At 59.3% G+C, this 10,035-nt stretch overlaps 1 long non-coding RNA gene across 1 annotated transcript in view; it reads left to right on the forward strand.

Annotated features, from left to right (window-relative positions):
• Positions 1–3,745, forward strand: part of LOC106695333 — a 5,205-nt gene extending 1,460 nt beyond the window's left edge. Inside the window, exons 2-3 of the long non-coding RNA XR_002827354.1 lie at positions 2,875–3,022; positions 3,458–3,745. This is a non-coding gene — a long non-coding RNA (uncharacterized LOC106695333). The remainder of the gene's footprint in view (positions 1–2,874; positions 3,023–3,457) is intronic.
• Positions 3,746–10,035: the final 6,290 nt, after the last annotated feature.

Raw genomic sequence — 10,035 nt, forward strand, 5'->3', positions numbered from 1 at the left:
GTGGGAGTCCCACTGTGCGAGGTTCCTGCGTGTGTGAGTCCCACTGTGCGAGGTTCGTGCGGGTGTGAGTCCCACTGTGCGAGGCTCGTGGGGGAGTGAGTCCCACTGTGCGAGGTTCGTGGGGGAGTCCCACTGTGCGAGGTTCCTGTGGGTGCGAGTCCCACTGTGCGAGGCTCCTGGGGGAGTCCCACTGTGTGAGGCTCCTGCGGGTGGGAGTCCCACTGTGTGAGGTTCCTGGGGGTGGGAGTCCCACTGTGTGAGGCTCCTGGGGGAGTCCCACTGTGTGAGGTTCCTGGGGGTGCGAGTCCCACTGTGCGAGGCTCCTGGGGGAGGCCTGTCCGTGGAGGCAGAGGGAGGGGCGGGACGGGGAGTCAGTGTCTAACGGGCAGAGTTTCACCAGGTGAAGAACCGGGAGATGAACGCACTTCTCGCCACTGAGCTGCACGCTGACAACTGTGCCGCGTGTATTTTACCGCGATTTACTTGTAAAAAGAAAAAGTAAACACATCTTGTGTCTGAGACCCTCCTAAACCAGGCCCCACGCTGAGGGCGACTGAACAAGCTGAACAGCGCTGCCCTGGGAGAGAAGACGAGGCCTTTGTATGCGAAGTGACGAGACGTGGCCTCCTGGGGGCAGGAAGGGCGGACAGGAGCCGCTGGGGACAGAGATGAGGGGCGCAGCCGCACAGGGGAGGATGGAGCCCCTCACTCCGCCTCCGGGGAGCCCCGTGCAGCCTGCTGAGCCTCCAGCCAAGCTGCCAGCAGGAGCAACTGCCTCGCAGAAGACGGCCCCTCCCTGCCCCGTCACCTCGAGCACGGAGCCCTTGGCCCTGTTGGGGTGTCTGTGCTCCCCAGCAGACAGGCACTGCCTTCCCACCCCAGTCGGGGCCTGGCAGCACTAAGCCTGTCGGGGCTCTGGTGGGGGCTGAGGGGCACACGGATGGGCCACGGGCTGGTGCTGGTCACTGCAGGAGATGCCTAGGCCCGTGGGGTGACTGTGACGCCCCCGCACAGAGAAGCCTTCATCGACTGATGCTCGCTGAGTGGGGCTCCCTCTACCCTCCGCCGGGTGTCGGGTGTGGTGATGCAGGTGTGGGGGAAGGTGTGGCCCCAAAACCGGAGAAGCTTCCGAAACAAAGCTTGGCTGCCTGGCCCTCCTGCTCCCCGTCACCCGCCCGGTGTCGAGGTGTCACCATGGGCTCTGGGGAAAGACGGTGCCAGCCAGGGAGCCACTTGTTTCCTCAAACTCGGCAGTTGATGGAGAACCTATGACACACGTGACACGCGAACTCATTTTTTTGGTTGATTTTTCTTTGTTAAATGACATTTAAATATATAAAATAAATATCAAAAATAGAAGTCTTTGTTTTACTATGGTTGCAAATATCAAAAAATTTCTACATGTGACACGGCACCAGAGTTAAGTTAGGGTTTTTCAAAATGCTGACACGCCGAGCTCAAAAGGTTCGCCATCACTGTGCTAAAGAAACCCCACCTGAACCGGTCCCACAAAAAGAGAACACAATTGGACCCCAAGCGCCCCGAAGCTTTCTGGACTTCGCAACATATTTTTTTAATTATTCAATTACTTTATTCAAATAGTTACTTTTTAAAAATCGTGTGCTGGCCTGGCCGGCGTGGCTCAGTGGTTGAGCATCGACCTATGAACCAGGAGGTCACGATTCGATTCCCGGTCAGGGCACATGCCCGGGTTGTGGGCTCGATCCCCAGTGTGTGGCGTGCAGGAGGCAGCTGATCCATGATTCTCTCTCGTCATTGATGCGTTTATCTCTCACTCCCTCTCCCTTCCGCTCTGAAGTCAGTAAAATATATTTTAAAACAAATAAAATAAAATAAAAATTGTGGGCTGGCCCGTCTCTCCGCCCCTCTTGCTGGGAGCACAGAGCGCGGAGGGCGTGCACAGCCGTGCAGGGTGGAGGCGCCTCAGGCTGTGCAAGAGGGAACAGGGGCCCCAGGAGGGGCTGGCTGTCCCCTCCGCCACTGGGAGGGTCTCCCTTTCAATCCAGCTTCTCCAGTAAAAGAACCATTGTCCCCAGCGAGGCTCACAGGGACAAGGGTCTCTCCAGCTTGGCCCTCCCTCCACCCCCTCCTGATGCCTTTCCTGAAAGAGCGTTCTGTTCTCTGCCCGCCCATCCCAGCTGCCCCCGCGTCCCTGTGGCCTCTCACCCCGCCGCCCCGGCCAGCCCCGCAGCCATGGCTGTCCTTCCTGCCTCGTGTTACTTGGTGGCCACCTGTTAGGGCTGGAGTGGTTTCCACCGAAAAACCCTGCTGAAGCCATAACCCGGCCCCTGGGGAGGCGGCCTTACTTGCAAACCGGATCTTTGCAGATGGAACTGGTTAAGATGAGTCACCAGACGGGCCTCGTTGAAGCAGGAATTTTGGGGGGTAAAATAGGCAGGTTGAGGACATTTTAGAAATTAAGGGGACCAGAGCAGCAGCAGGGGTATCTCCCTAGACCAGGGGAGCTGAGGCGCTGCCATGGGCACATGCCCTAGAACGAGGGCTGGGAGCAGCAGCAGGTCTGCAGTCACTAAGCGGAAGGAAGCCGTCATTCAGAGGAGGAAGAAGGCCAAAGGGATCGGAAAACAATGAGGGAGGAGGGGAGAGCCTCACGGGTCCCAGGTGAGGTTTGACCTTTGACCCAGGAGTTACTATAGTAACCAGTCCAAGGGAATAGTGACCCATCAGAGGGGATGCCAAGGCACAAAGGTCTGCAGCCTTCGTAAGCCGCAGGGAAAAGGAACTCAGGGCACCCTTTCCCCTCCCCACGGGGGAGTCTGTTCTGTGGGACCCTTCCCCCTCCACCTTTGCTATACACCTTCCGTCCGTGGATTCATTCTTCGACTCCGACAGACAAAGAATCCGGGAACCATCCTGCCCGGGAACACCGCGTGTTCCAGTCCAAAAAGCCCGCTTCATCGTCCAATACGCCTGGGAGGGCCCAGGTGAGGATGGAGGCCACGGGAGCCACGACCCACCGAGGTCACTGGTGACCCTGGAGGTAAGAGAGGCCGAGCACCTTCCGAGAGGGTCCCCTCCTCACACCTTGATTCTGGGCTTCCCGCCTCCACAGCAGGGCCGTGCCCCTTACACTCTGGGGACAGGAGAGCACACCACACACACACACACACACACACACACACACACGCACACACGCACACACGCACACACGCGAGCGCGCGCACACACTATGGGCGTGCTGGCAGGTGTGTGGGTTTAAACCCCGAGCTGGTGTGGATGACCCGCAGCCGCATCTCAGCTCCAGGACCAGCCTCGGGGCTCAGCAAGCCACGCCCACAGCACAAACCCCGCCTGTTCTGTCCGCCCGGTGGCTTCTCTATTTTTAAAAGGTTAAAAAATATCACCACCATCTTCCAGTAATTCACCAAAATGACTAGCACAAAGGGAGAGAGAGGCAGCGTTCCGTGTCCCCTAGGCCTTTTAGGAAACACGGACTTGTTCCTCCGGCCACGAACATGCGAAGCTACAAGGAAGGCGATACGGCGGACATCGAGGGAATGGGCTGTTCAGAAAGGAAGGCCCCACCCACGTGCCCACGGCCACGCTGGACGAGGCTGTGTGCCACCCAGCGCGCCATGGCATCGCGAACGCGCAGGTGAGGGCAAGATTCTGGCCAAGGGAGTCAGTGCCCGTATTGAGCCTGTTAAGCCCTCAAGAGCCCAGAGAGCTTCCTGAAACGTGTGAAGGGAGATGAGCAGAAAGGAAGGAGGCCGCAGAGGAAGGTGCTGGGTTCCGTGAGCTCCCGGAGGAGCCTGAGCCCCGGACCCTCCCCCACGGCCCCAGGGCAGGGCGAGTGTAGCGGAGACTTCTATGCTGGTGAAAAGGTTTCTCATAATCGAGTAGAAGTGTGGCGTCCCTTCCCCCCAAAAATAATTAAAGAGAACTTTGTGTCCTAAAAAGCAGATATAATCAACAAAAGAATGACGCTTCCTGGCAACTTCCTGCTTAAAAAACAAAAACAAATTCTTGGCCACTATTGCAGGATTTAACACAAGAACAGTCATTTTCCAGTGCCCTCGGCGGCCCCGCTCTGTCTCCTGCTCCAGGGACGCCCCTTCTCCCAGCCTCCGGCCCCCTCCTGCGTCTTATCCAGGCTCCACCTGCAGAACCTCCTCCGGGACCAGCCGACACCGGCTTTTCCTACCTTAACTCCTCACTGCCCAACAACCCTGAGCTCCCGGATCCGTCAGCATTACCCCAGCAGGTGGAGGCTGCGGTCACCGCCTGGCCTGGCCTCTGCGGCCTCCACGGCCTCCACACTCACCTCTCTCTGGGCGTCTGTTCCCACGGGGACGGTGTGGCTCTCCAGGGCGGGGCCACTTCTTCCTCCCGTTGGCGGAGATGATGCGCGAGGGCGCTGAGCATCTTAACGCCGAGAAACCGCATTCTCTTCCAGGACGTGCAGGAGCCCCCCAAGGTGAGCACCATGGAGGCCGCCTGGCCTCGGAGAGGAGCCTGAACCAGGCCCTCCTTCAGGCCCTCAGCTCTGCGACTTCCTGCCGAACCGCTTCCTGGGTGAGGAGGTGAAGCTCATCAGGAAGATGGGCGACACCTGCCTCCCCTCTGGGCTGCGGGCCCAGGCTGGCCGGGCGAGTCGCTCTTCCAAAGGCTCCCCCTCCAGCACCACCAGGAGCCTGTGGGTCCCAGGCCTGAGGGCCCCTCTGTGCCCCCTGGGCTCTGGCTTTCGCCTGAGCCTCTCGCGTGTGCATAACCCACAGACACAGACGGTGGGTATGAAGGCTTGGGGTGGGGGGGCAAGGGGAGAAAAGGCACATATGTAATACTTTCAATAATAAAGATTTATTTTAAAAAGAACAGTCATTTTCCTTGAGGAAAAAAGAACATTGTTAAAGGCGTGGTCTTGCCCTAGCCGGTTTGGCTCAGGGGATAGAGTGTCGGCCTACGGACTGGGGGGTCCCAGGTTCGATTCCGGTCAAGGGCATGTACCTTGGTTGCAGGCACATCCCCAGTGGGGGTTGTGCAGGAGGCAGCTGATCGATGTTTCTCTCTCATCGATGTTTCTGACTCTCTATCCCTCTCCCTTCCTCTCTGTAAAAAAATCAATAAAATATATATTTTTTTAAAAAGGCGTGGTCTTGCTTGAATCCGGCTACCGACTGCTTGGAAGTCACCCAGGACGTGAGGGCTGCGTGTGGCAGAGGCGCATCCACAGCAGCCCCGCAGGGCGCCTGGGGCCGCGGGTTTCCATCCGGGGCCGGAGCTTCACCTGGCCCCACGCAGAACCTGGGACCTTCTTACCCAGAAGCCTCTGCCTGTGTGTCTGCTGGGACCTTATTCATTTCAGAAACACGTTTTCCATGTCCCCACGAGGCAGCCCGGTGGGAGCTGTCAGGTCTGGGGGCAAAGGTGAGACAGAGCCCTTTGGTTCCCGAATGTCCCAGCCCCTCCGCCCTGCTGGCAGCTCACGGCCCCACCTGTTCCGTGACCTTCCACCCCGTCCCATGTGTGAGGAGGGCGGCTGGGCGGGAGCGCCGGGGCCACTACGGTCACGTCACCGGGTCTGCCTGCAGAGCCAGTTTCTATGGACCCGCCAGGCGCTCAGGCACCGCTGCGCACTCAGACGTGTGGGCAGCACGGGAGGAGGACACTCCACCTGTGTCCTCGAACCTGACTCCACAGACCTCCTGTTTCCACGGGAGGAGCCCCGGACAAACCCAGCGGAGGGGCCTCCCACAGAATCCCTGCCCGTCCTCACACGGTCACGGTCACCCACACAGGGCCGTCTGAGAAACCGGCACAGCAGGAGGCGCTAAGGAGACACTGGTATCTGAGGGGTTCTCCTGGACAGGAAAGGGCAGCGGTAAAACCTAAGGAAATCTGAGTACAGTTCAGTCAGTAACAACGTGTCCACTTGGCTCATTAATTGTAACAAATGTAGCCGGGCTCACAGATGTTATAACAGGGCCAGCGGGGCGGGTGTGCGCGAACTCCCTCCGCACACTGTCTAAATTCTGTGAATCTAAAACTATGGGATGGAAAGTTTATTTTTTAAAAATAATATCATCCTTGATTTGTAAAGAACTGTTGTATTTTTTCCACCTTCATTGCAAAATAAAGATTTTCAGGCTGTTCAAAGTGCATGAGGAAGTCAGTCATAAATCAGCAAGACCCTTAGCAAATCAGTCAATACATTCAGAATCCTTTGTCCATTTTCCAAAATGTATTTCCGCTGTTTCCCCCTCTGCCTGCTCTGTCCCGGTCAGCCGGGCCGGGGAAGCGCCGCCAGGGGCACGGAGGGCAGCCCAGAGGCGGGGCCAGGTGTGTGCTCACCGCTCACCCCCGGCCAACTGCGGGGACCTGCACCTGCCCCCTTGTAGCCGCGGGGGAAGCCGTGCACTGACTCCTGTCCGTTCCCGAGCCTCTGGCGCAGCCTCTGGTGATTGTGTTTTCATTACCGGAGCCCAGAAAAGGTGGGGCTGACTATTTTCTCTGACAAGGGAATGAAATGCAGGACAAGCCTTTCTTAGCCACTAGTCTCAGATGGGGTTCTGGAAGGGCTGTGCGAGGAGGGTTTCAGAGAAGCAGACCAACAGGAGAGAGAGATGTAGACACCTCCTACAGAGGCAGAGGCAGAGGCAGAGGCAGGGGCAGGGGCAGAGGCAGAGGCAGAGGCAGGGGCAGATGCAGGGGCAGCGAGGGCCTAAAGAGAGCCAAGGGCAGAGGACAGAGGGACCCCCACGTTTCCCTGCCTCCCTGCTGGAGCGGGGACACCGCACCTCGGCTCCCCTGCCCCCAGCTTGGACTTACGCCAGCTCCTGGTTCTCAGGCTCCCCTGCCCCCAGCTTGGACTTACGCCAGCTCCTGGTTCTCAGGCCTTTGGACTCGGAATGAATTCCACCAACGGTGCTGCCTCCACAACCAACAATTCCCTACACTCTCCTTTCACAGGCACGTGCTTCCTGTTGGTTCCATTTTCCCAGACAACCCTGCCCTCCAGGTCCTCCCCCAGAGGCCTTTGCACCTGCTGGTCCCTCTTCCTAGAATGCTGTTCCCTGCACCTGCTCACCGCTGGCTTCCTCCTACTTAACCCTCAGCTCTCAGCCTGAGAGTCCCTTCTGAGAAAAGCCTTGTCTGACACCCAGCTGGGTCTCGAGGCCCCTGGAGAGCCAACCCAGGCTCCCAGAGCTCCGACGGGGGAGAGGGGTGCCCTGCAGCTGGCAGCGGGGTCCTTGGGAATGGCCGCCAGGAAGGGGCACCCAGGGTGGGACGGGGATACAGTGAGGAATGAACAGACTCGTGCTGAGGGCCTGTGGGGCGGACAGGAGGCCGTCCGCTCTGTAATCACGCGGGGCACGGCGGGAGCACCAGCCCAGCGCCTCACACGTGCGTGTTGAGCGCGTGAACGAGGTGAGAGTCCTGAGCGCGTGCCCCTCCCTCCTCTGGGAGCCTCCCTGTTCCAGAGCCCGGGAGGAGGGGGAGGAGCTGTGTTTCACAGAGACATGCGGCCCTGCGGGGCTGAGGGCTGGGCCCCTCCGGCTGAGGCCTGGGCCGGGGGAGGGTCGGGGGTCCAAGCCACCCCCGTGGAGGTGCCCCCGTTCTTTCCTCTGGATTGAGGGGGGGTGAATGTTATTCTGACCCAGAAGGACAGATGTCAGTTCCCATCCCTCCCATCCAATGTCAAGGCTGTCCCGTCTGTTATGTTCTCATTTTTCTAGCGGGAGCTCCCCCCCCGCGCATTCCGGGGAAATGACACTGAGATGAGCAGTGATTTCTGGGGCTGATGCTCTGCCCCGTGGAGCCTCAGTGTGGGATCTCCTTCCCCCTCAGTGCCGGTCCCTCGGCGTGGGAAGTCGGGGCATTTCCCCGCCCCGCCCCCCCTTCTCGGATGAATCCGGGAAAGGCTCTGCCACCCGCCCCTGGTTCCTTGAAAAGGGGGAAAAAACCCAAAACCCCCGGGGTGGGGAGTTGGGGGGGGGGGGGGGAAGAGGCTGTGATTTTCACAGTTGGTCCAAATTCATCGAATGTGCTTTCTTTTCAAAAAAAGACCATGCTGAATCCCCTTCTGCACAAACGTGCTTTGTTCTTAAAAGTCATCCAACGATTCGGCAAAGGAGCCCAGGAATTCACTCGTCAGGGAACGCCGTGAAGTCACAGCTGGGCGTGGGGACGAGACGCCCCTCGGGCGAAGCATGGGTCGCTCTCGGAACCGAGACGGCGGCTGACCCAGCACAGCGGTGAGCAGCCGCCCACAGTTCCCCCTCTGGTCTTTAAAAAAAAAAAAGCAGCACATTAAAAACAACTCTCCACCTGGGTAGCTGCAGGGAGCGGAGGGCGTCAGGTAGCCCGTCCCCCTCGTGGCCTCGACTGTCCTTGGTTCTGTGGCTGCAGACGCAGCCGGGCACACCGGGCAGAGGCATCGCCGGTGAGCACACTGCCCACGGAGCCACGCGTAAGGCCACGCAGTGCGAGTAGAGACCACGCGTCTGCGGGACGCGGGACACGAGGCGTCAGGTGGGCTTCTCTCCCATGAGCACCGTGCGCATCAGGTTCACCTAAGTGAGCTCCTGTTCCAACGGAAGGCGACACCCAGCACGGGACCGTGGGCGTCCCACGTGGGCGTCCCCCGTGGAGACACGCTGGCTCGTGGCCCCTTCTTGCAGAGTGGAGCAAAAGGTTAATTACGCAAACGTCCAGTGCTCAGGTATTCAGAGACAATGGAGTAAAACTGATGCCGACTCGCCGAGGCCGGAGGCACTTTGTGGGGGACTTGCTTCGTGTCTTCCTGTCACATCTTGGTGCCCCAGCGGCAGCGAGGCCTCCCGCGCGGCGCTCGCCGGCTCCTGCCTTTCCCGGAGAGCCCGTGTGAAGCCTTCGTCTGCCACTTCCTCCTGCCTGAGCACCACAGGGCTCCGATTCCCACTCCACCTGCAGGCGACACGCCCTCCTCTGCGGGAGACAGAGGCCCAAGTGGCTGTGGTGAGGGCCCAGCAGCAACCCAGGCGCCGGCCTGGCGCGATTAAACACGCAGCTTTTCACAAGGCTCCTTTGGAAGAACGGTTCCCCGTTGAAGGAGCAGTTAGACCTCACAGGTCAGCGTCTGGGACTAGATCTCAGCTGTGTGGCTCTAATTTACAGTCTGGCCATGCCAGGGCTCGAACGGGTTTCTCCCCAAACAAGGAAACTATTTGGGGGGGGGGGGATCTAGTTTCCCATGTTCCCAATTATAAGAAAGGGAAGCTGTTTCTTCCTACAGATTCTCTGCAAGTCCCCGCAGCTCCTGCAGGCGGACGGCGAGACAGCCCTCGGGGCCTGCGAGCTTGAGCCCCACGACCTGCCCTGAGCCCCAAGCTCACTTGGCAAAGACACGAAAAAGATCCGGGAGGACAACGTGAAGGGAAGGGACGCAGCCCCGGCTTGGAGCGGGAGGGAAACCCTGCAGGGACCGTCCTGGCCAAGGCTGGGGGCGGCACCTCTCCCTGGACATCTTCACGCGGCAACATTTTTTCCTAAGAATTCAAAGGAAGTTTAACTTAAAAAAAAAGTTTCCCACATGTGACTAATACATATATCCCAAATATATCCTTTAAGATACAGGTGGGTTAGGCAGAATAGTAATCGCCTCCCGCACCCCTGCCCCCCATGAAACTGTCCACGCTCCCATTTCGGGATTGTGTGACGATGTCACAGAACACGGCGAGGGGTGTGGGCTGCAGGCAGAACTGAGGGGCCACAGAACAGAGGGCCTCAGAATAAGGAGGGAGGCCTGAATGATCGGGTGGGCCGACAGTCACCAGGAGCCATCACAGGGCAGAGGCAGAGCCTGAGGGAGACTGGAAGGCGCCACGTGCTGGCTTTGCAAACACAGGACGGGCCGTCAGCCCAGGCAGGTGGGGCCTCTGGGAACTGGACGAGGCCAGGAAAGAGTCTCCCCAGAAGGAACCAGCCGGCCACTCTGGCTCCAGCCCGGGAGACCCACCCTGGACTTCCGGCCGCAGACGGCACGGTGCCTGCTGTGTGCTCGAGACACCGGGT

The sequence above is a fragment of the Myotis lucifugus genome, unplaced genomic scaffold (assembly GCF_000147115.1).
Source record: "Myotis lucifugus unplaced genomic scaffold, Myoluc2.0 scaffold_1112, whole genome shotgun sequence".
Classification (NCBI taxonomy): domain Eukaryota; kingdom Metazoa; phylum Chordata; class Mammalia; order Chiroptera; family Vespertilionidae; genus Myotis; species Myotis lucifugus.